Consider the following 27,454-nt stretch of genomic DNA (forward strand, 5'->3'; position numbering starts at 1 on the left):
ACAAGAGCCAGGGAGAGAGGTACCTTTCCAATACCTTTTCTACTTTGGCTGAGCAAAGAAGTTTCTTACTAACTGAAGACCTCTGCTGATGTAAAAATTACTTTTCCTTAGGGGAAAGTCAAAATCATTTTTTTCTGAAGTGACTCTGTTACAAAAAAAGCCTTCAACAATGGATAGGGGAAAAGTCATTAGGGATTTTCCCATCTCTTCCCTCTACCCTTTCCTTCCTCTACCCTTCTTATTCAAAGAAAATAAAGTAGCCATTTATAGAAGATTTTTTCTAAGTTTGTAATAGTAAGGAAAATTTTAAAAGAAAAAGAAGAAGTTGGGAGGGGTTGACTCACTTTTGGTCAGGTCCAGACTCCATTAAGTTTGACCAGCTTAGTGGAGGAAAAAGAAAGTAGCTACACCTTAATCAGCCCACTCCAGGAAACTGATTTCCTGTTCCTAGTTTCTTTCAAAGCAGTCCCATCAGTCTATTCCTCTATTACACTCTGCCACACTCCCTTCCTTCCTTCTTTCCTTTCTAAAATCCTTACCTTTAATCTTGGAATCAGTGAGTATAGGTTCCAAGGCAGAAGAGCAGTAAGGGCCAGGCAACTGGGATATGTAACTTGACCAGGGTCACACAGTTAGAAAGTATCCTAGAGTTTTTATTGTAAGACTATCATAGATATTTATATGGGGAGGCTAAGTAGTTGAAAAAAAAAGAGTGCTATTTTAGGGTAATGGAGAAAGAAGTAGATATAATGTCACTCCACCAATTCAATATCATAAAAGTTTTTATGTCACTTATTACATTGTTAATCAGAGCAATAGACTTGGAGCAAACAACCGGAATTCAAATCTGTTGTAATTTTAAATCCCCTGCCTTTTTTTTCCCCAAGAAAAGAAAACTTCCTTACTGTCACAGTATTGAAAAAGAATCATGTTGAATTAAAGAGAAATATGTTACTAGACACCCAATAGGGCTCCAATATGGAAAATAAGTAAAGATGGTAAAATTAGCAGAAGAAATGGAGCACAGCCCATTTCTCCCTAAGAAATACTCAATTAAACACATAGAAAGGGTACTAGACTGGGTCAAGATCAGGAAATCCAAGAGGGGGAAAAAAAAACCAGTGAGTCATTTTTCCATGACATTGGGAGTCATTGGGAGCATTGGGAGATAGTTAAAAGTCTGGAAGTAAAAGAGACAAAATAGAGCTTGGAAGGTACCCAGCAAAACCTTTAATCCTTGGAACTAAATTGAAGTCTGCAGCTGGGTACTAAGGCACAAAAGATTGTAGATCCAACAGAAACAGGAACCAACCAACTGATATCTCTCGTTCTGATCCCACAGCTGGGTCAGAAATCCAATGTGAATTAAGGAAGGAACTTAAAAGTTAATCTGTTCATGTATAAGGAGGAAAGGAGTGGTTGTGATCCTTAGGCTGTAATGGGTATTGAATAATGGGTAAAGAATAGGAATTTGGGGGCTGACTTTGGAGTAAGATCTCAGTATAAGCCATGATTTTGCATCTGAATGATTAGGGAAAGAGCTAAGACTAGGGGGGAAGCATACACTTCTGCTACTCTCAACTTTCAAAGGCTTCTAGCTAAATGAGAACGGGAGGCAGCAAATCCTCAAATTCTGTTTCCAGACTTAAACAGGGATTGGGAGTTTATTTATTCATTCTTCTAGTTTTCCTTCACAAATTTAGACATGTTAGTACTAGGCTCTCAGGCCTTCTGGAGGTAATGCCTAGATCTCATGGAGTCTATTTCTTGGTGGTTGTAGATTGCCAGCTTTGTCTGGGATTCAACACTAGGTACAATAAAAATTTGCAGAGATTCTTGAATAATATTGAATTAATATTCAAAGAAAACAACATGAGGTCCCCTCCAAAATAGAAATCATGATCCAACAAGGTCTAGAAAATAACTCCAGAAATCCTGAGAGCCTAGCTTAATAAATCCAATTTTGGGAAGGAAGACTAAAAGAATGAATAAACAAAAACAAAAAAAGGATTCCTATCATAGAGTTGTTATGATATCTAAGACAAATTCAAAAGAAAAGAATGTCTCCAAAACAACTATAACAAAAACATTAAAGAAAAAACAAAGTTGGAAGCAAAGTCCTTAAAGAAATAAATCAAAGTTGAAAAAAGGTTTCAAATAATTTTATAATGAGAGCTTTAGAAAAAATAAAAAAGGAGAATCGGCAAAAAGATTAGTACAAAGGGTACAAAACTTTGCCCAAGTAATAGATTCCTTAAAAAGTAGAATGGACTGAAGAGAAAGAAATTAATAATTTTATGAGAACAAGAATTACTAAAACAAAGTAAAAAAAATTCTTCTATGGTGCAAATACTGTCTTGATACTTTAAAACAATCAGGGAAAGACCAATATCCTTAATGAGCGCTGATGAGACATAAAAATAAAATATTCAATAATAAAATACAATAAAAAATACAGTATCATATCAAGATTAGACAGTTTGATCAGGTAAGACTTATAACAGAAACTGATTCAGTATTATGAAAAGTAACATATCTACTATTAGAAACAAAAACAAAACTATAACTACATGAACATGTATAAAAAACTTTTGATAAAGCACAACATCCACTTCTATTTAAAACAAACCAACTAGAAAACAGATCTTCCCTTAGCATGAAAAATAGTATTTATCTAAAAGTAAAAGCCAATTTCATATAATGTAGATAAACTAAAGTAGTCTTTCCAGTAAGATCGAGGAAGAGCACAAGTGTGCATTATCACCATTATTATTTTATATAGTCCTAGAAATGATAGCTGTAGCAATAATGCAAGAAAAAGACATTGATGAAATAAATATCTGCAGATGTAATAAAACAACTGTTTTCTCCCCAAAATGATATAATTCCAGAATTAAGAACTAAGATATTAATAATTCAGCAAAACCAATGACTCTTACCATTGTTTCTGCCCTCTTCTCTCCTTTGAACACTATTCAAGTGCAGGGTAAAGCAACTTTACATATATATTAACACAATTTATTAAGTTGAAGAGCCAGGATTTAAGTCAAATGCTCTCATTTTAAATCCAGGACTTCCCCCCACTAAGTATTGTCACTCTTGATAAAAAAATTCCTTATTGCCTACATCATGGGTCCCCAAACTTTTTACACAAGGGGCCAGTTTACTGTCCTTCAGACCGTTGGAGGGCTGGACTATTAAAAAAAAAAAACTATGAACAAATCTCTATATACTGTCTGGGATAGCGGAGGCTGCAGTGCTGGCTGTAATGGGCCTGTCACATCTTGCACAGGCTCATCACTGCCACCACTATACCGGGCAGCAGTATACACAGTGCAGAATCCCCTCCCCCAGATCGCCGCTCACCATGTTGACATCTTCCATTGTGAAGCCACATAATCCTTTGCACGGAGCCTCGTTCTCGTTCAGTTACTCTCAGAACAAGGCGCCACCCAAAGGATTATGTCACCGGAAGTAGTACTGTACATGAGTGACACCATGCTTTGTGGTGCCACCACATACAGTGCTCCTCTCACTGATCACCAACGAAAGAGGCTCCCCTTCGGGAAGTGTGGTGGGGGCCAGATAAATGGCCTCAGGGGGCCACATGTGGCCTGTGGGCCATAGTTTGGGGACCCATGGCCTACATGATAAAGTACAAACTCCATTACCTGAAAGTTAAAAGACTCCACAATCTGGCTCCAACTTACCTTTTTGAATTTTTACCTTATTCATTGCCCATTTTGTATTATATTTATATGTGGACATATCTCGACACTCACTGTAGTATATAAGCTTTTTGAGGGCAACAATTATGGATTTTTCTTCTTTTTATTTTCAGGTCTACTATGGTACTTCATACATAGTAGGAAAATAAAAAATGTTCACTGAGTCTTAGTCCATCCTTTTAAATAAGGAACATCTGGTCACACATAGTCATTAATTAAAGAGTCAAACATTACATGTTTATAAATATATTTTTGCCCTAGAATTATGATGCCTTATTGGGTGATTAGCTCCCACTAGACCAATCCTAATTTTTAAAGAGATTATATTTTCATTGAGGTTTTGATCAACTTTTGCCATTTGGGCAATTCTGATTATTAAGAAGTTATTTTATTCAATATTTTTGGTGTCTCTTTTTTCAACCTATTATATTATTTTCATTTTTTTTTTGCTTTGCTCTCATATTTTTCAACTTTTTCTCCATTACTTGATTAAAAAAAAAATTGCTCCTTTTAAAAATACCACTTTCGTTAGCTCTTATAGGAATTTTTTTTGAACTTGAGTCCAATCTGCATTTTTCTCTAAGGCTTTGCTTGTAGATGTTTTCCAGTCATTATCTTTTTCAGAGCATGTATCTTGACATTCTGTCACCACAAAAGATTTCTTTGGTAAAGTCCTTTTTTTGGTTTACTCATTTTTTTAGCCTATTTTTTAACATTAGACATTATGTAGAGTTAAGATTTGCTTACCTCTGAGGGTATATGACTTTAGTTTCCATCTTTTGTGAACTTCTAATGCTTTTACACCTCAGGGGGTACCTGAAGTTTTTGGTGCTTACGAAATGGTGTTTTCTGGGGAAATGTCTGATTATTTCCCTGAGCTTCTACACTCAGGTCCTTATGCAAGTAGGGTTCATGATCTCTCATGAATGCAGTCACTCCTCTCCAACCTAAAATCTCAACCTGCAACTGGGTAATGGGTAACAGAACTACCAAATGACTCCTAATCCTGTGTCCAGGACGAGCACTGGATCTCCTTGAATCACTGGCCAAATGTTAAGTTCCCTTACTATCCTTCTGTCTTTGGTGCTGCTGCCATGCTGATATAGGCATCTCCAGGTCCCAAACACAATGAAACAGGAAATATTTTTTATAGAAGGTAGAATTTTAGTTGATAAATGACAAATGAAGGAATCTAGGGATGCCAAGAGGCAAAGAATCAATGAAATCGGAGACAGCCAGTGAATGCATGGAGTAGAGAAATGCAATATGTTCTATGGGAGACAGCAAAGGAGGTCAATCTCACTGGAATAAAGAGAATATGGGGAAAGGTAGGACAAGGCCAGATTGCAAGAGATTTTGTACACTAAACAGAAGCTATATTTCATTGTGGAGGGAGCAAGGCCCCATTGTAGTTGATCGAACAGGGCACTATATAATCAGACCTGTTCTTATCTACAAAGATTAATTTGACAGCTGAATGGAGGATGGACTATAATAGGGAGAGACTCCAGAAAGGCAGATGAGCAGAAGACTACTGCAACAGCCCAGATGTCAATCAATTATGCGCAAATATAGGCATATAAAGATTTGAATAACACCTGTATTGATTCACTAAGAACTCGATTTAGAAATTGTTTTGTATAGTTCCCAAAATACATAGTAAATTTAGTTTGCTAGACTAGATTTTGAAACCCTGAAAATTAATGAGAAAGAATAATTTACAATGCTAATTTTAAGGAAAAATATGAAGCTGAAAAATATTAGCATGAGAGAATTTCATATAAGAAGACAATTCACCCTTCCTCTCTTCCTTCTCCTTCCCTCTTCTTATACTTATTCATTTGAGAAGGAAATTAAGAAAATGTTTTCTTCTCTCCTATATCTCTAAGCAGAACAAATTTTGCTTAATTGCACACAGACAGCTAACAGGTAGTTTTGCATGAAGCAGCATTTCTCAGGAATCCTTAGAATTTCTGATGAAAATGGAATTTTTAGAACTTTCAGATTCTAGCTAATTTTGCCACTTATTAACTTTGTTGTCATTCTTTAGAAGATAGGGTTAGAGTTTCAAAGATTATTGAAATTTCTGAGAGAGGCAGTAATGCATTGCCTAGATATTTTAATAATTTCACCATCACTCTTCAATTCTATTTTGATAAAAATTTTAAATGTACTTTAAGTAATATTATTTTTATACATGAAGAATAGGAAATAGAATAGAAGGGAACCACTAATGACCTACTATAATCCCATCAAATAGACTAGAGAATGACCTTCAATTCTAGAAGCAGTTGGGTGTCTTAGCGAATACAGTACTGGATTTGCAGTCAAGAAGAACATTCTAAAAGAATGTAGATACATAATTTAATTTCCAATAAAGTATAAAAGGAAACATTCAAAGCAGCAGTAGTTTCCTTTTTTGTACTTTAGTTAATTTTTGGGACACCTGTTTTTTTTAAAGAGATCATTTGGATTTACAACTAAAATTGATCTTTAAAAATATCTATAGTGTTTTCTTTCTCTATTTACCAAAAGTTTTATATGCATTTGTTTTTTCCCCATTTTCCCCTTTTTATGTTTTCAAGTACATACTATTTATCCTTATACTTTTGGGGGCATATTGTCATGGTTTTTCATGTTGTTATGAAATTGCTTGATTTTTACAATGACTGTTTAGGAGATAATTTATATTCTAGGGCAATAGAAACGTTAATGTTTCTAAGGGACAAAATTTCAAATCTAAATTAAATTATATTAACCTTAACATCAATCATATAAAAGAATCACAGGATCTCCGAGTTCTGTTGGGTGTTGGAAGTGAATTTCTCTCTTTCCAGTTTCACTTTTTTTAATGTCATCTCTCAGTGACTTGGGGGTATCACTCTATTACATCTGGAGGTCAAATACCACTGAGTAGAATCAGGTATAGATGAGTCTCAGAAAAAGAAAGTTAAAAGACCAATGAACAAACAAGATAGTTAACAATGATTCCACAGGCACTGCCCCGCCCTGGGTGGCCCAGGCAAATTAAGAAACTATGATTGTTTCCTGAGATGTGATATGTGAGAGTTAGTGCATGCAGAAAAAAGTTTATTAGTTGAGAGGAGGAGGACGGCTATATCTTTTTTCACTTGCATGTGGAGAAGCATAGTGGACCCATGTTGGAGTATAGCTAGTAGCCAAAGTAACTCTCTACCTGTATCCAACTTTTCCTCTCCCAACTACGACGACGACGACTACTACTGCTGCTGCTGCTACTACTACTACTTTTGATTTAATAAAGTTATAGACCCAGCCTCATAGTTTTAAATATTACAGTTGGAAAGGACCTCAGTAGTCATCTTATTCAATATGTATCTGAATAAAAATCTTCTTTTCTTGTGTTTTTCCATCCCCCATTTGATGAAATCCAGGAATCCTATCTTGACTTCTCTGAATCTTAAGATGTACATTAGAGATTATGTTGAGAGAAACATATTACATTTCAAAAACAAAAACTATTACAAACAATAGAAGAATTATAGGATAAGGTTGAAAAGGTTTACACATCATCAAGTATATAGTGTTCTAGTCCAATATGGATGTTTTATGGATGAGGAAATGGAACTTAAAAGGTCATAGGATCATAGATTTAGGGCAAAAAAAAGAGTACAATGATCATCTAGTCCATCTCTCTAATTTGCATATGAGAAAACTGAAACCCAGGAAGGTCTACTTGCTCAAGATTATACAGGTAGTTAAATGGCAGAATTAGGACTTGAACTCAGATCTCCAGACATTCATTTCAAAGTTCATCAAGGTATCACAACTGTTTAATTTAGAACAGTGATAATATATCTAATAAAAGTTTAAATAACTTAAACTGCTCTAAGAATTTTGGTGTACCATATAAATAAAGCCAACTAAAATATGAATTTTGTCCAAAGTTGAGAATCTCTATGTAATAAGCAAATACTTCAAGGAAAATGAATACCTCTCTATTTTTTTGTTTGTAGAAATTATTAAAATGGGTAAATCAAAGTAAATGTGGACAAATAAATGTTATTTTTTTATTCTCACTACTCATGTGTAGTTTTTAACCTATAATTACATTCTCTGTAAACAAAACTTTTACTGTAATACTCTAAAAAGCTTAATGATACTTATCAGAATTTGTATGGAATTTTAGGGTGTGGATAGAGCTTGGGTTTTTTAAAGCATGTACTTCTAAACTAGACAACTCCCCTTTACCTGTAGAACCTGTTAGCAAGTTAAGAATTAAGAACTTTGTTATATTACTCCACTCTGAATGGCAAACTATACTTAGCTAATCATTATATAGTCTGGCTCTGTCTCTAAATTCTGTTGCCTGTTTTGTTGCAATATAACTTTTTGAACTAACAAATGGATTAAAAAAAGTTTTAAGGAAGGGAAGTAATTTTCCTTCTCTCAAAATGTAGAACTAATTAGGCCTTTTGGAGGAGAAAATCAATTCATGAAGATCACAAACTCATACATTTCCCCAAATCAATACTTGGTTCTTATTTCATGTTCCTATGTCTTAGAATTTTAGGATTAGAAATTACTTGAGGGATAATTAAGTTATACAGAGTATTTCTGAGATAAATGTAACCTCGGTGGCCATTTAGTCTAAACTAAATTTCTTTAATTCTAAAGAATTCTCTTCTAAGCAGTGATTATCCACTTGCTTTTGAAGGCCCCGGATGAGAGGGGCTTTCCTCAAGATAGCCATTGTGAAGATTTGATTTAGTTATCTCCTCATTGTAACAATGAAGGTACTTAGCTATTTGTTATAGTGCAGCTAGAGTTCTAAGCTACAATCTGTTTTTAGATTTTAACTATAAAAGGTCTTAAGTAACTACAAAAGGTGAATTAACCACAAAAAGGTGTTAAATAACTACAAAAGGTGAACTTAACAAAAGAGGTGTTAAGTAACCCAAAAAGATATAATCTAACCAGAGAGGTGAGAACTAAAGAATGGACAGTCCTGGAGAAAAGTGAATGCTGTGATTGGTAAATGTGAAAATTTAGAGGAGGTGACACAAGAGAAAAAGGTTTTTAAATGGAGGATAAAAAGACTAAAGAAGAGGGTAAGTCACTCAAGCGTGGAGTGAAGAATCAGTCACTTGGAGCGGAAGGGAAGACGGACATTCGTTTGGAGATTCAGGGCCTGACTCGGAGGAACGACCAGAAGGCAGACACCCACATTTCTCCATTGGTGAGTGAAAAACTGACTTAGTGACCCCACCTTTCTGGAGGCTTGAAACCTCCAAGAAAGGCCCAACTTCTTGAAACTCTTCCCCTGGCTGGGGCTTAGAAATTCTAACTGGTATCAGAAGAAGCCAGTACCCAGAACAATAGGATTATCATCTATCTCTCTATAATCTTCCCTAAAATAATTTCATCTCATAGATGAGAAAACTGAGGCTAGGGATTAACTTGCAAATTAACTTGCAAAACTGAGCAAAAACTAGAACTTAAAATCATAGCTCATTATACAACAGTGACTTAAAAAAACTAAATATCATTTATCTTTAGATTTAAGAAGTCTTGAAAAAATCTCACTGTGATATTTTTTTTCTGTGACTATGCTAATGCTATTTTTAAAAATGTTTGAAATATCTTCCAGCTTCTTTTATGGTTTTGCTCAAGACTCACTCTTAGGAATCCTTCTTTCATACAGTGTTGCTCATTACAGAATAAGAATAAACAGGGTGTACTCTATTAACACATACTACCTTTATGACCATGGGCAAGTCATTTCACCTCTAAATTAGTATAGTTAAGTACATGGAATTCAACATTGTCCACAAAACAAAAAGTTAATAGATAGTCAAAAAACAATGGAAAGACACACAGTTGGTATTAGCAGAATAAAAATAAGTCTAAAATTGAGTAAGAGAAATGGTCTAAAGAAGCAGTTCTCCAAAACACAGCCAGGGAAGCCCTGATGATGGGTGTCAGTGTAGTTAAAACTATTTTCATAATAATACCAAGACATTTTAATTTCTAATATGGCATGACCAATGGATATTACCTACATAAACAAAAACTCTAGGGTCTTCAATAATTTTCAAGATAATAAAAAGTCCCCAAATCTAAAGTTTGAGAAGTGCTGGTCAAAAAAAGGTGATCAGAAATATACATCAGTCAGGGGGAAAATTAGATCATCAAGTGTTAAGATGGAGGGGTAACAAGTGGAAGGTGAATGCATGCCTTTGGTATCTACACACTAGAAAGAGATCTAGAGTCCCTGTGAGATGTTGTAAAAGGATATGGAAACAAGAGTTTTAAGAGGAGAAGATATGGATTTTTATTTGCATCCCTAGAATGACTATTCTTCACAGATCTCTTTCTAGTGTGTAGTTAAAACTATTTTCATAATAATACCAAGACATTCTAATTTCTAAAATGGCAAGAAAATGGATATTACCTACATAAACAAAAACTCTCTAGGGTCTTCAATAATTTTCAAGACAATAAAAAGGTCCCCAAAATCAAAGGTTTGAGAAGTTATGGTCAAAAAAAGGTGATCAGAAATATACATCAGTCAGAGGGAAAAATCTACATCTGTACAGATATTATTATCTCTATTATGCAGATGAAGAAACTGATGCTCAAAGAAATACAGTGATCTGGACATTTTCACAAAACTAATAAATGTCAGAGCTGGGAATACTTTAGGCAAAAGAAATGTTAATTCAGTGAAGATAATGAGTTCCATCTCTTTGGGGGCCAAGTTACTGTATTATATTCCAGGATTATACAGATGAGTCCATTTGAAAAGTGAACTATATATAGTGTTAAATCTGTGACAACTAAATACAATACTCCATGCAATACTAATGGGCTAGTAGCATTATCCTGGCCTATAAAGAAAAAAGAGTTCTATATTGCTAGACATCCAAGAGAAAAATAAATTAGTTTGAATGAACATGGTATTTAAGAAACCAAAAATATTTTTAAAAACCTTACTGATCAGAATTCAGAATCATTTATGAGAATAATATACTAGAGTCTTATGATGTTTAAATATTACTTTTCAGTCAAAATTATGAGAAAATTTTAAAGTCTTTATGAAGGTTTATCTCCAACACAGAAATTCAAAGTAAATCCGATGTTAGTTTAATATAAGTAATATTTTTTCTCAGCAAGGTCTGGAATGGAAATAAAACTTTTCTAAGTAAAGTGAACAGTTCAGCAAAAAAGATTAACTTTTCATATTATAAAAATAAAAGGTAAGACTATAAATATAATATAGGCAATGGATTTGATTATTAACTGATTTTTGATACTCTGCTTGCTGTGCTCACAAAGTATCCTCAGTTTTTATCAGTGAAGTGAAGCTCATGAATGAACTTCACTCCAGGGCCAGGTGCAAGGATGCTAAAGAGACTCTGGTTATAAAAAATAAAATATTTATTGAAAATATGAGGATAAAAAAGGATTTCTAACTGCACCCAAATAAAATTCCCTGGTTTCGCAAGGAATTGTTTCTCCTGTGCTTCACAGGCTACATTAATCCTTCCTGATCTGACTAACTCAAATTTTCCCTATTCTGCACTAAACTACACTATTATCCTTATAATTCTTAACTTCGCCACCATGTTATAAAAATAACAAACACTAGCTGGTTGAGTCTCAACAAGATTCAACTTAGGATCCCGAGTCTTAGAAGATTCAAGAGTCCAAACCAAAGACCAGGTCTTTCTTTGGTCTTCTCAGAATTAAACAATCTATAAAGACAGTAATAGATAGTCAATTGCGTTTCCCAAGTTGGAAAAAGAAAATACTTAAATCCTTTAGGTCTTTACATCAGACAAACAGCTGGGGAGGGGATGGGGGGCAAAGATATTACCTCCTCAAAGCAAGAGTCTCTGTGTGTGACTCTGCCAACCGGTTGGCAGAGACCAACTGTCAGAAAAAACCATTAGAACTGTCAACATTTGAAATTGACACTGTCTCAGCTCTGCTTGAAACTCCAATTCTTTCTCAAGCCAGCTTCTCTACTTCTTATCCCTACACTACTATAACAAAACTTATTTCCTAATATCATCCTTAAAATTTCCTTACAGTCTCATCAAAGGATAGATATTCACTTTAAAGTTTAATTGCTAGACTAATCATCTGTAGAGATTACTCAACTCTTAGAAAGGAAGAGAATTAAAGAGTTACAATGAAAAGAAGAAGAGAACCACATAAATGAAAATTCCTCTACAAAGAAGTTCCCTGAAGTCAGAGTTTGTTTTTCTCTATATCCCTGGTGCCTAAAAAAATCCCTGGCATACAGAACTATGGTTTAGTGAATGGGATAAGCAGATGTTTTTATAATCTAAAAAGTCTCTTGTAATCCAAGTTATATGATTCTGTGAAAATCTTATTGAAATTTTTTAGATGGCCTAGTTGAGAAAGATACCAATGAAAAGTTACGTATTCCAATGCCAGATCTATAACTAGGGAGAGGGGGATGACTGTTGCTTCATCACAGACTAAAAAATATGTTGTATTCCTTTAAGGAGAAAGGCAGGGGTAGGATGTTGTGATGGGCAAGAGCAAATTTGGTATTAGGGCATGGAAGGAATAGAGTGGAGGTTAGAACCATGGCCTAGGGAAGGTAACCGTGTTGACTGCTTTCCAGGGCTCCTTAAGCAGAGAAAGAGCCAAATTTTGAAAGAACTTAAGCTCTGACTAGGGGTAGAAAGAAAGGTACAATCCTAGTACAAGTCAGACTGCTTGTCTCAGGATCTAGTCTTCAGTGCTAACAGTCAAAGTCCTTGCTATCTAGTAAGTCCCACTGCCTGGGAATAAAGGGTAGTCTATGGCATGCAGCAGATGGGAAAGAACTCTGATCCACTTCCCCGACTCATTGTCAGTCTTTGGTGCTTCCTCCTCGTTTCCTTAACTATACTGACACCCTGAAAAGAACCTCAGGATACTCAGGGCTTCTCTGGTTATGTTTTGGAGAACTGATGCTTTAGACTACTTCTCTTGTTCAATTCTAGACTTATTTTTAGTCTGCTCTTACCAACTATGTGCCTTTCCATTGTTTTTTTTTGGCTCTCTATCAACCTTTAATTTGTGGACAATGTTGAATTCTATATATTTAACCATTCAGAGGTGAAATGAACTGAGTAAGCATAAAATAAACAAATGATCAACATTGGGAAAGTCTTGAGCAAAACAATGAAAGAAGACTTGTCAGAAAAGAAGCAGGAAGATAATTCAGTCATTTAAAAGGACAACATTAGCAAAGATACAGAAAAAAAACTATTGGGCTGAGATTTTATTAAACTAGAGATAAGTAGTATTTGGTTATTTTTAATTGCTGTGGTATATATGGATTTAGGGCTCTACTCTATGTTCTATCCCTGATTAGGTCAGCAGCTATGTGCAAGTTAATCTGTGGCCTCAGTTTTCTCATCTATGAAATGCAATGAATCTAAGGAGGATTATATAGAGATGATACTCCTATTGCTCTGGGTACCATATTTTAGGAAGGCCACTGATAACACCAAGAAGTTTAACTTAACTTAACTTAAACACTAGTTTAAAGTATTAATTGGCACCCTCACAGAGGAAAGAGGATACAGTAATCCCAGATGCCCTCAGACACTTAACTGCCTATGGAAGAGAAATGTTTCCTTTTAGCCTTTGAGTTCAGTGGTTCACTTCAATACTATCTGCCCTAGAAAAGGGTAAATGGGAAATAAAGGTACTTCAAGAGTGACAAAATAGACAAAGATGGGTAAGAGTGTAAGAAGGAAACTCTTGTGCCAGCTGAAGGACATACATATTTAGTTCCTCCCCTATTCCTGGGAATTTTTTTTCCCTTGAGACACCAAATTGCTTTAACTTCTAAACCAATGCAGGAGGTGACCAGAATGTATTCAGGGAACCAAAGAGAACTCCTCCCTTGATTGTCCTCAGTCAGGAAACCAAGTTCACTGATCAGTAGGACTGGTGTGACCCATGTCTTAGAAGCAATAGTTCTCCAACTGTGGTCAGCTGACATTTAGGGATCCCTGAGATCCTTTTAGGAGATCCTCAAGGTAAAAATTATTTTCATAATAATTCTAAGATATTAGTTGCCTGTTAAAATGTTCCTCCCTTTATACTGTATATCTGTATGAGGCTAGATTTTCTTCATAGACTTCAACAAAAATAGCGTATTACATAAGGCTTAATGCAGAAGTAGATATGAGAATCAAGCTAGCTTCTATTAAGTCAGACATTAAAGAGATCTACAGAAAAAAAATATATATATAAAACAATGCCTTAAGTTGTTTGGTTTATTGAGGCGGAGTTATTTTTCCTTAAAAATGTTATTTCTGTCATCATAGGAGTCTGTTACTATTTTTAAATGACAAATGTTTTTTAAAGCATTTATTTTTATTTGCAATATGGTAAATTATATATGTATTATATATGTAAACAAAAACTCTTTAGATTCTTCTATAATTCTTAAAATAATAAAGACATTCTAAGATCAAAAATTTGTGAACACTGGCTTTAGAATAATGCCAGTCAGTTAACAAGCATTTTATTAACAATTTACTACATATATCAAAGTCTTTGATTTATTTGGGGTTACAACAAAGACAAAAATAGTCTACCTCCAAAAGGAGTTCACATTCAAATGGAGGAGACGTCAAAAAAGGAGCAAATTTCAACCTTAATGGGAGAGGAAAAAAATGCTGGACTGAGTGTTAGAAGAACTGAATTCTAGTCTCTGTTCTCACACTAAATTTGGTCTCCAAGTTCCCTTTTGTCTCTAACAGATTCCATGATATTTGGTCTCCATTTGATTCTACTTCAGTTCAGCTTCTATTTCATTAAGAGTGTAATATTTTCTCCAGGGCTTTACTTTCTTCCTCTTTAAAATAGAGGAATTTCTATGGGTTTAGGTAAGCAGGGTTATCTTCAAGTATATATTTCATTAACTTTCCAAAAACATTTAATTTTCTGTGCAGGCTACCATTCATGTTTCATTCTTCCAAGAAATAGGCTTTTTGGTCACTAAATAGGAAAAAAAAAAGGGAAATTGTATGGTAGTGGGAGTAAGTATTATTAGCACATCTGCCATTTTCCACCTGTGTGACTTCAGGCAAATTATAGAACTTCTCTGAACCTTAATTGTTTATCTTATCTTGAAATAGGGGTATTGAATTAGATGACCACATCAAGAACCTACTAGTAAATAGCCAAATTGCCCTGGGATATGACCTATTGGCAGTGGTTCCATAATACCCTGGAATCTTTATCTCTTTCATCATCACCACCACCAACTCCCAACCAAGGGTACTGGTTGTGATATCTGACCTACGTTCTAAAATCCTAATTATGAGTCTGAGCACTGGAGAAAAAAGGAGGCATGGTAGTAAGCAGCTTCCAGATAGCTGAGTAGTGGCAAAGTTTAGATGTAGAATTTTGGACTAATACGATTAAGTTTTCCTATAAACCTGGTAATAAAGGGAAAATGTGCCAAACCTGACCCAAATTAAAAATACCAAAAGGCTACTATGCTACACACACACACACACACACACACACACACACACACACTTTTTTAAAGCTATGTGTAATAGATGTGTGTTTTCATATATATATATATATATATATATATTCCTCTATCCTCCTCCAAGTTCACAAAAAAAAAGAATAAAGCCATATGGAAAAACATATGGAATAAGTAAAAAATAATTTTTTAAAAGTCATACAGGAAAATTGGTGACTTGCCCTATTATCAATGATTGAAATAGAGCTATGCAGTGCTTAGAATTAACACTTCAGTTCTTTAATTCCAATGATTAACCTCAGAATGTATCTGAACAATGGTTTTTAGAAATCTGGATTCCATTTTGAGAATTTTCAGAAAATGATTTCTCCCTCAACCTCTAATTACTACATTCTTTTCTTTTTTTAAATATGTAAACGACTGAATGACTAATGCTCTGTTATATAACACCATGAGTGAAAAATAGAATAACTCTTAGCAACTGTCAAAGACATTTTTCCTTGTTACTAAATCGATGTTATGGACGCTGCTTCTAAAAATTATACTTAGGAAAATGTATATTTTTAAATATAGACTTATTCAATAAAGTACTTAAAATCCACTTAGACTAACAGTTTATGTAATAGTTTATGTAGCTATTAATTAACAGCCTTTTCAGGATGTTTCTGTACTACAAAAAGTCATGTAACTAAATGGTTATTTTGATTTAGAATTGTGTAGGAGAGTAATATGAAGGGAAAAAAGTATTATCATTGGAAATTTTGAGATATCACTGGGAAAAAGTAAAACAGGAAAAAGAGGTTAAATCAGTTCACGGGCTGAGAAGATGAGATAACCATTAGCCAAACCATCTGTTCCCCTGACTGCTATATAATGGCATGAAATCTAGAGTAAGGTTCTCAGAACAATGAATAGAAACCTTGAGGAAGACTTGTAGAGAAAACATGGACAAGAGTTATACAGTATGAGATGGCATGGTTCAATTGTAATCTTAATCTGTTTTTCCATTGGTGTGTTGCTCTTCGAACCTCCATTTTGAAGAAGTGCCATGGTCAACAATTCTCACTCCTTCACTCCTCTATCTCCTCTTACTCTCCACTCTCCTCACCTCCATGTTTTCTAGTTCCTTTTATATGTTTTATTAACCACATTAGAATATAATGCTTATATATGTATTCCAAAGTCTGGGCATGAAGCCTGGCAATCAGTTAACAAGCATTTATTAAGCACTCTCTAGTCACTATGCTAAGTTTCAGTGATATGAAGAAAGTATTTTTTTAAAAAACTCAACAACAATAACTCTTCTTAAAGCACTTATCTAATGGGGAAGACAACACGGAAACAATTATTTACAAACAGAATATGTACATGATAAAACAGAAGTAATCTCAGAGGGAAGGTGTTAAGATTAAGAAGGACTGGAAAAGACTCGTAGAAGGTGACACTTTAGCTGAGATATGAAGGAAATCAGATATCTTGTGCAAGGAATAGCAAGGACACCATTGCCATTGGATCAAAGGGTACATAGTAGATATATTGTATAAAAAAAGCTGAAAAAGTAGGAAGGGGTCAAGTTGTGAAGGGCTTTTAAAAACCAAATAAGATTTTTATATTTCATATAGAATATGGTCAGACTCCTTTAGGAAGATCAATTTGACAGTTGAGTAGAGGATGGACAAGCATGGAGAAAGATATAGGGCAAAAATAACAATCAGAAACAAACAGATAGGTAAAAGAACCATGAGAGAATACTGTCATGGAAATATAAAGAATATATCAAGGAGAAGATGATCAACATCATAAAAGTTAGAGAAATCAAGAAAGAAAAGGACTGAGAAATGATCATTAAATTTGGCAGTTAAAAGAATGCTGGTAAAGGGTGACATTAACAAATTAGAAGAGCACAGAAGAAATTACCTGTCAGATATATTGACAGAGAAAGAGTTCATGACCAAAGAAGAGGTAGAAAGGCTCACAATTAGAAATGTGTAGGCAAGTAACATGAAGGGAAAAAGGATTATCATTTGGAAAGGATATAATGAGATTTCATTTTGTATGACTATACATATTTGTAACAGATCTTTTTTTCTCCTCCTTACCTTCTTAAAAGTAGGGGTAAAGAGAGGAGGGAAGGAGAGAATTCAAGACCAAAAATAAAACTGAATTTTTTTAAAAAGAGAGATCATTATCCAAATTAATTTGCTTATTTAGTGCCATACCTATCAACCTACCAAGACATTTTTTTTTGCTGAATTAGAAAAAATTATAACAAAGTTCATTTGGAAAAACAAAAGATCAAGAAAAAAAATGTAAAGGACTGGAGCCTAGCAGTACCAGATTTTAAACTGTACTATAAAATAGGGTCATCAAAACAATGTGGTACTGGGTAAGAGAGAGAAGAGAGGACCAATAGAATGAAATGTCCTTAGCAAGATAGTGTATAATAAACTGAAAGGATCCCAGGTTTGGAGACAAAACCCCACTATTTGACAAACACTGCTGAAAAAATTAGAAAACAATATGGGAGAGATTAGGTTTAGATCAAGATCTAACACGCTATACCAAGATAAATTCAAAACAATAAATGACTTAAATACATGGAATGAAATCATGAATAAATTAGGTGAACATAGAATGGTATACTTGTCAGATCTGTGGGAAAGGAAGGAATTTAAGACCAAGCAAGAGATAGAGGACATTACAAAATGAATGATTTTGATTGCATGAAATCAAAGAAGGTTTCATACAAACAAAATCAATGTAATCAAAATTGAGAAGAAACAAATTGGGAAGAAAAAAACCCTTTATAATAAAAACTTCTGACAAAGGTCCAATTTATCAAATCTATAAGGAACTAAATCAATTGTACAAAAACTCAAGCTATTACCCAATTGATAAAGGGGCAAAGAGCATGAATGGGCAGTTTTCAGATAAAGAAATTAAAACTATCAATAAGGACATGAAAAAGTATTCTAAATCTCTCATAGAGAAATAAAAATCAAAACAACTCTGAGGTATCACCTCATGCCTAGCAGACTGGCCAAAATAACAGCAGAGGTAAGTAATAAATGTTGGGGGCGGGGGAGAATATGGAAAATTGGGACACTAAAGGATTGCTGGTGAAGTTGTGAATTGATCCAAACATTCTGGAAGGCAATTTTGAATTATGCCCAAAGGGTTTTAAAAGACTGCCAACCCTTTAAGGATCATACCGCTGCTGGCTTTGTATCCCAAAGGAAAAAAGACTTGTACAAAAATATTTGTAGCTGCGCTCTTTTTCGTGGCAAAGAATTGGAAAATAAGAGGGTGTCTGTTGATTGGGGAATGTCTGAACAAATTTGGTATCTGATGATGATGAAATACTATTGTGCTAAAAGGAATGATGAACTAGAGGAATTCTGTGTGAACTGGAAAGACTTCCAGGAATTGATGCAGAGCGAAATGAGCAGAACCAAGAGAATGCACAGAGACTGATAGACTGTAGCACAATCGAGTGTAATGGACTTCTCTACTAGCAGCATTACAATGATCCAAGAAAATCCTGAGGGGCTTATGAGAAAGAATACTATCCTCATCCCGAGAAAGAACTGTGGGAATAGAAACGCAGAAGAAAAACAAATGACTGATCACATGGTTCGATGGGGATATGATTGGGGATGTTGGCTTTAAATGATCACTCTATTGAGAATAGTAATAACATGGAAATAGGTTTTGAACAATGATACATGTAAAACCCAGAGGAATTGCTCATTGGCACTGGCAAGGGGGAGGAATGAGGGAAGGGAAAGAGTGTGAATCATATAACCATGGAAAATCATTCAAAATTAATTAATTAATTAATTTTTTAGAAGAAAGGTAGATCATTGGTAAAAATGTTGCCAAAAAAATACCAACTGAACAATGAAGCTACAAAACCAGAATGTAGGAGGGGAAAACAGAAGAGGACAAGCAGGTGTTTCGCAACAAATTATTGGATGTGGTGAAGGAGGAGAGAGATTGGAAGAGGGGTAGCAGAGATGGATGGATCAAGTAAGGATTTCTTGAGGCTAAGGAAGATAGAGCCTTTTTTTATAAGCAATAGAGAAGTAGCCAGTATACAGGGGGAGCTTAAAGATTAGTGTTAATAGGTCATTTGCTATAGGAAATGGGATCATTCATATATTTGATAGGCTTGTTTTGGCAAGAAGATGAGTCATCTCTCCTCATGAAATAGGAGTAAAGGAGGAGAAAGACAAGGAACACATCTGAGTGATATGAAATAAGGAAAAAGGGAAAAGAGTGAGCTCACTCTAAATGGCCTTAATTCATTCAGTGAAGTATGAGGCAAGCTTCTTAGCTGAGAGGACAGGGTTTCAAGAAGCTATGGTAGATTTTAAGAGAAGAAAATTCTTTACAAGAGCAATTTAATGATGAATGAGATATTGAGTCAATTAGAGAAATATAAAAAAGACTGCCTTGCTGTAGTGAGGGCCCATTTATCATTATAAAACAATTTCATAACAGTAGATCTAGTCTGTAAGGTATGGGGATTTTTCTCTGTCTTCATTCAATAACATACAAATAGGAATGAAAAGTTTAATAAATGCTTCCTGAAGGAGTACCCATACTGATGAGCTCATGGATCCAAAAAAAAGTAAGATTTGTCAGGAGAAATGAAAATACTATGACCTCATAAATATTAAAACTTGTAGGAAAGAGGCCATGATCCCTACAATGATAACAGGGGAGTCATGGTCCCTATTTGAAGCACAACAAACCCCAAATCCACACTCCATACATTTCTGATAGGTTCATTCTCTAAGATCACCCACTCTATGCCTTTCTTATGTGAATGTCAGGATATTGGGAAAAGGAAAACTAATTAAAAAAGAAAGTCTTTCACACGATGAGTTTGCTTTGGAAACCGAATGAACATGGAAAACAGTGTCACATGAAATGGATGCTTTCTTGAAAGAGATAAAGAGAACCATAACATCATTGGCAAGTGATCATCTACTCTGCTTAAAAATTTCCCGTTATGCAAAACTCATTATTTTACTAAATTGAATAATTCTAAGTAATTGAGCCTAAATCCCTGCAACTTCCTCTGCTGGCTCTAATTCTGCCTTTGGGAATCACATATTATAAGATTTCTCCTTCTTTCATATGACAATCTCAAAACAATTAAATATCACTATCATCTGTGCAGAATCCAAAAAAAGTTCAAAAGTAAAAACACTAATGCTTTACCAAGTAATATGAAAGCTAGACTAGAATTTTTATAACAATTAAAAACTATAAGGAATAGACATACAAATTAAGATATTTTACTAGAAACATTCTTTGCCATTTTACCACAAAATATATTTATATGACTCAAAAAATGAATTACAATCCTTATATTCACTTCTTGTCTTGCCGATATCACAATGTGTTTCAAACTGGTCATTATATTCCTCTAAAATTTGAACCTCCTTCTGACTTCTGCTTTTCTAAGTGGTATCATCACTCTATCATGCTTAAAACCTTGGAGTTATCTCACACCTGGACAATTTTAATAGCCTTCTGATTGGTCACCCTGTCAAATCCCTCTCCACTTCAATCCATCTGCTACTCAACTGTGAAATTGATCTTTCTAAATTACAAGTCTGACCATGAGATCCCCTTATCCAATCAACTCCAGTGGTTTCTATTGCCTCTAGGATAAAATATAAAATCCTGTTTGGCTTTTAAAGCCCTTCATCACCTGGCAACTTCCTCACAGTATTCATATACCTTATATACAACCATGTACATTTTGATCCCAATAACTAGTCTCTTTGATGTTCCATTCACAAGATACTCCCATCATTCCACTCTGGGCATTTTTATTTTCCCTGGCTGTCTCCAAGATTTGGAATTAATCCTCCCTCCCTCCTACTTTCCCTCTCTGACTCCCTTCATCTCCCTGTTCTCATCTCTGCCTTCTGGTTTATTAACTCTGAATGCAGTCTAAAGAATTTTCTTCTCCTTTCTGTTTTCACAATATGAATAACATGGAAATATGTTTTATATGCCTTCCTGGATACTACAGTTACAGACAGACTTCTAAATGGGTGAGAAGCAGGAGGAAAAGAAAGAATTTGGGATTCAAAAAAATTTTAATGTATGTTTAAAAGAATTGTTTCTCTTGTCATTACCCTGCTTCAGGCCTTCACTGTTTATGGTACAGACCACTAAAATAACTTCCTAAACAATCTACTTATCTCCATTCTTTCCTCTTCCTAATTCAACGGTTGCCTAATTTCCATAAAATAAGGTCCAAACTTCTTAGACCTTTAATATTCAGTTTTAAGTTTCTGTTTCTGACTTATCCCACTACATCATTACATTCCTGACACTCAACCTGGCAGGTGCATCTCTAGTCTATGAACAAGATCATGAGGTTTCCTGCCCTTGCGCCCCTTTTTACATATTCTCCTACAATGCTTTCCACAACACTGCCCATTTCCAATTGCTGAAATTCTACCATCCTTTAAGATTCAATTCAAATGCCACCTTCTGTAAGTAGTAACACTTGATCCTCCTAGCCTGTAGTTTTACCCAGTTTTTGGTACCTTTGTAGACATTTATAATATTCTATATATTTCTAAATTTGTCTACATGTTTTATTTTACCTACTGAATTTTAAGTTTCAAGCATACAAGAGACATGTTTTATTCACCTTCATCTGCTTCTCAGATCCTAAAATAGTAGCATGCAGGTGCTTACTATATGTTCAATGAATTGAATTCTTAACAGAGACCAAAGGATCAATTGGTTCCAAGGCATTAGAGCAGTAATGGATGGGCAATGGCGATTAAGTGACATGCCCAGGATCACATAGATAGGAAGTTAACCGAGGCCAGATTTAAACCTGGTACCTCCTGTATCTAAGTCTGGCTCTCAATCCATTGAGCCACCCAGCTACCCTCATCTACATAAGATTTTGCTAAATATACTTAAATGTCCTTCTGCTTCCTTATCCACACCTGATTCCTAGTGTAGAATAGGATAATAATAAATAATGCAAGGAATACAGCTCAAAGATCTATAGTCTGAGAAAATGAAAACAAACATATTTGACCTGAATAATTTTATATGTGTGTTTATTTTCCTTGTTTTAGTGGGAAACATCATTGAGTAATAAGGATAGAGATTAGATCTATGATTTCATTGATATAGGTAACTCCTGGATGTAGACTGTCTGCAACTTATAATAAGAGACTTGCCAATGGCAAGATAGGCAGTATGTGTCAGAATCAGGACTTCAACTCAAACTAGAACTCAAGACACTCCAGAAGTCATTTAAACCAATAGGTCCCTGACTCTCATTAAGTATATTTAAAGAAGTACATAAAAATAAGGATGAATGTTTTTTGTTTGTTTGTTCTTTTTTTAGTGTAGAACTACTCATTCACTTTCTTGGAGAATTCTCTATAAGGAAATTCCTTCCACTGAAATATATGTGTAACTTTATTGAGGAGAGTTATCAGAGACACTAAGAGGTTAAGTGATTTGCTCAAAGTCACACAAGACAGATACTATGCTTTTTTGTGTCTCGGCTTTTTATCAATCCTTCAACAGTTTTAAAAAATTAGTGAAGTTATTCAGTCAAAATATTCTCCAAGGAAAGAAAGAAAATACCTAATAAGCTGTCTCCATGAGTGTTCAAAGTCTTTCTAAATCTTGATATGGTCTCATATCATTGCAAATTTGACCTTTTCCATGGATCTACCTACTACGCTACTAGTTCTTCAAAGGCAATATAATGAGGTAAAAAGAGAATAAAATCCTAAAAAGAAAAAAACCCTGCATGTCAATTGATTAGTCCAAATTATTTTTAATGGAAAATATAAACAGGACTGTTTCAATAAACATTCTAGTGTATAATGTTAATAAATCACAGGAATTTATAACAAAATCCAATTAATAACGTTAAATTTTTATTTATTGAAGTCAAGGTACAATGTAAGAACAGGCCATTTTCACATCTCTCTTTTTTATATAATCTCTGAAGTTCCATTGAGTTCTAAAAGTCAAATCAAGTATAAATTTTTTTTGATAGATATCAACAAACTCTTCAGCAGGGAGACTAGAATACTCTGATGCAGTGATAAAGTACCTGGAATTATTCTGAATTTCTCTGTTTGCCATGAAGAAATTTCTCAAGAGAAAAAGAAATCATTAAATACAAACTTTCTGGGGAAGTTGTTTTGTTTTTAAAGATATGGACCATGCAACATCCTACAGTGTTTCTGAATACTCAAGCAGCAAACACAATTACTGGTGATTAATAAATTTTTATTATAAATATTATTAAAATATAAATTGTTATAAAATTTAAAATAAATGACATATGTAGTGTTAAAAAGGACTTTCTTAATCTTTCTGTTTCTTTATGAGGAAAGAACAGACAGATTTCTAAGTAAAAGCAGTAGAGTTGACATGAGCCTCAGTGGGAGAGCTGAAGATTCCATTACATATGAAACAAGGACATTAAAGAGACAGTTGAGAGTTAAGGGGCTTTTACCTTTGGACCTGGAGGGAGCAGGAGGTCAGTCTCAGACTCTCTTAGTCAAGGGCCACTACTGACAGTTTTGACTATTGACAGTTGGGATAGGGAAACAGATTTAAGGAGTTCATAGGTGATGGATGCTTATTTATTAGTATAGGTAGGTAGTTAGTGAATAAATTTCTAGGTAGAAAAGGTAGTATATTAGGTCTGGCCTGGCCAGGCAGAAGAACCTGTCCTTGAAGACAGTTAGAATAGGTTTTTTTTTTTTTAGAAATGTTAGTTGGAAATAGGAATTTAGGTACAGTCATAAGATATTAAAAGTAATAATCTCTCTTTCGTCCTTTCTAATTTCTATCTGTAATTCTCAAATTGTCATTCTCAGTCTCCAAGAGACTACCACTAACTACTTCTTAAATTAAAATATTTTATCAAACTTCTCTGCTCAATTTTGTCAAACTACTACCAATTAACCCTTACAGTAGTATATTTGTGTCCACATGATAGAATGTAACATAATTTTGCTGTTTAAATAATTACAAACTTTTATCTTTCTTCATGCTGCATCAAAAATCATATCTATGATGCTAAATCTTTGGTCATGAATGCAATTATAATGTCCTGTTTTTTAAAAAACAGGTGATTGATTTTAGAATTGAATTTTCAAGAAAAATGTAATAAAAAGCGTGTTTTCCATATATATTTTTCATGTGTATATTCTGAGCATCTGAAAATTGAAATAATTAAAATTATAATTTGAATATATATCTTCATTATCAATGTTAAAATATTCTTATTCTAATTTTCACATGAGGAATAAATATCTGATTTTTTTCCAAGCATGCCCTTAAACTCAACATAAATTCATTCTGAACTCTAATTTAACATTATTAAAGTCAATTTGATTCAGAATTAAATAAGAAAACTATAATCATTCTTGATTGATCAATATATCTCAAACAATTTGGGACAGAAATACCTGACATAATCAACTGATGAGCTACAACAGCTGCAAGAGACAACAGAGGAAAAAATTCTGGGACAAATCCAGGAATGGTATTTTGGAATGTGGACAACCATACATTTGATATCTGAACCTTCTAATTTTGAAGGTTGGAACTATGTTTCTGAATAATAGTACAACTAGACAACATTATTTCAGGATCTCCAACACAGTTATAATTTTTATTATAATGCCATTGACTAGGTGAAATATTTCAGTATCCTAAATGATACTATAACTGTCTGTAAACAAAGTTAAACAAATACTATTTTCTTGACCTCCCTAATATACTAAGTATTCTTTACCAAAATGAAAAGACTGGCACTTGGATCTTTTCAAACATGAAAATTTGTATCCATTTGGATATAACCAGCTATGTAAACTGAGTTTCTCAGGATGAATTTTTTTTTACCATGAATACAAGCAGATGGTCACATAACTTATATATATATATATGTATATATATACATATATATATATACATATATATATATATAATTTTTATATATAGCCCGTGTGCTTCTGGTTTCTCACAATGAGCATACTTTTCTTTTTAGCTTTAAATATGTTAGATTGAAAAATAAATCAATACATGATGAAAAACAAAATAAGTCTTATTTTTAAAGTAATAATTTGTACTATTTTGGTTATTATGTATAAGATAATGAATAAATTCTTTTCTACCAAAAAAATAAGAGGGAGAAATGAGTTTATAATTACAAAAATGAAGTGGGACAAAAAAAAGAGAAATAAAAACTCTAGCAATTATGATACTGAAATGAGACATTCCAGAAGTCTATAGAAGCATTTTCTCTGGGGATTTTTAAAAAAGAGGTATATCTTTTTCTTAGAATGGTCATGGCTTTAATTTCCTAAATTATACTGCTAAAAAATCTAAAATCTATTCTAAAGGACACTTTATCATCTATTCTCTTGTCTCATTAATACTAACTATAATAATAGCACGATCCATATCCTTCAGGGATACAGCTACATCCAAGGTAATAAAGGATATATCCACAAAAATTCAAAATACTTATATATTCATCATAGGATTGAAGTTTTAAAAATTTGAACTCTTCAGTCCAACAGCACTACTCTTTTCTTGAAATTATCTGGTCCTGTTGATCAGATCACAATGATTCCAAGCATATTAAAAGTGTATACAATGTTGGATTTTACTGTCATAGACAATTTTATTTGAACATAACCTGAGCTATGTTAAATTTTAAGAAAATCTGACATATCTGCAGATATTTCTAGCTTTATTACTTTAGACAGAATCTTATTTTGCCTGTGTAAAAACCAGGTTAACTGATCAAGGTTATGATAATGGGGTGTGTGTGTGTGTGTGTGTGTGTGTGTGTGTGTGTGTGTGAAAAGGTGAGAGAAGATCAAAAAATGTGTCTACAATTTAAGAATATTTCCTCTGGCTCACTCATTAACAGATTTAACCTGGTTACTTTACTAAATGTATCCAATTAAAAAAAAAAGAATGCCTGAAATCTTCCCTGAAGGTTTTGTCTCATTTCATATTTAGGATTCCCAACCTTCCCCAAAAGTTGAGGGCTAGCATTTGAAGACCCTGAGATAACAATGGGTGTCTTTAAAGCACTTTACCTTCAAAATTTTCTAAGAGACCTTATCTTCTGTTTTCCTATCTTTGGCCTTGGGACCTGCCAGGAGTGCTCTGAGGAATTCTCCTATTCTACGTTAGTCAAGGACACTGACTTAAAGGATGGGTTTGAATTAAATTGGCTTTCAGTTTCTCTAGTATCTACCTTACAAGGTTGATCTGAGGATTAAGTAAATATATATATAAAGTATACATTCAATTAAAAAATCATTAAGTGCCTCATTAATGTACTGTTCTAGGCAGTGGGGAGATAATGATAAAAGATATGAAATAGTCCTTGCCCTCAAGGAGTTTATTTTGTCTGGAATGTAATTAACTATTGATATTAATTTAGTATACATGCATTATTATAACCTGCCTTTGAACAGTGCTGATCTGATGATGCAGTAAAAACTCGGTTAGTGATTACCTTTGTAATAAGTAGCTGATTATTCTTAAGGATTTTAAGGAAGTACAATATAAACTGTATTAATGGTAAACATTTATAGGAGAGAAAACAACATGTAATTAATATTTTCTTGAATGAGAAATGCTGCTGCTGCTTCTCTGTTCCTTATTAACTCTAAGTAAAAGAAAACATAATTTTCAAAGCAGAAAATAAAGAATTTTTCCTTATAATTCAACTACCTTTCTTAGATGTAATTTATTCTTTTTTAAAAAAGACTATCAAATATGAATTTGTGAACTATTCTCATTATTCATGGGAAAATGTATGCTCCTTTAATTTCTAAATTAAAACATATTAGTTCATGCCATCATAATACTAGGAAGACAATTGATTTGTATCAATAAAATATGAATAATTTATTGAAACTGTCTTTGAAAGATGATGATTTTTCTGGTGTTCCTATGTCCCAAAGATCAAAACTCTTCTTAAAAAATGATCACTACTGAACAAACATAGATTGTACTAACACTCCAATAAGAAAGATTATGACTAAATAACTGAGCAACAACTTAGCAACAAGCCTGAAACATATGAACAAATATAGCCTAAAAATAATCCTTCTGAAATTTATATACAAATAAAACTCCGAATGTCTTGAAAAGCTCAAGACGT

General features: G+C 33.8%; 1 protein-coding gene and 1 pseudogene across 8 annotated transcripts in view; both read right to left on the bottom strand.

Annotated features, from left to right (window-relative positions):
- The window catches only part of ARHGAP32 (Rho GTPase activating protein 32), a 430,718-nt gene that overhangs the window by 68,243 nt on the left and 335,021 nt on the right, over positions 1-27,454 (bottom strand). The window lies entirely within an intron of this gene.
- Positions 1-27,454, bottom strand: part of LOC130453798 (ran-specific GTPase-activating protein-like) — a 42,838-nt pseudogene extending 15,384 nt beyond the window's left edge.

This window comes from Monodelphis domestica, chromosome 4, assembly GCF_027887165.1.
Source record: "Monodelphis domestica isolate mMonDom1 chromosome 4, mMonDom1.pri, whole genome shotgun sequence".
NCBI lineage: Eukaryota > Metazoa > Chordata > Mammalia > Didelphimorphia > Didelphidae > Monodelphis > Monodelphis domestica.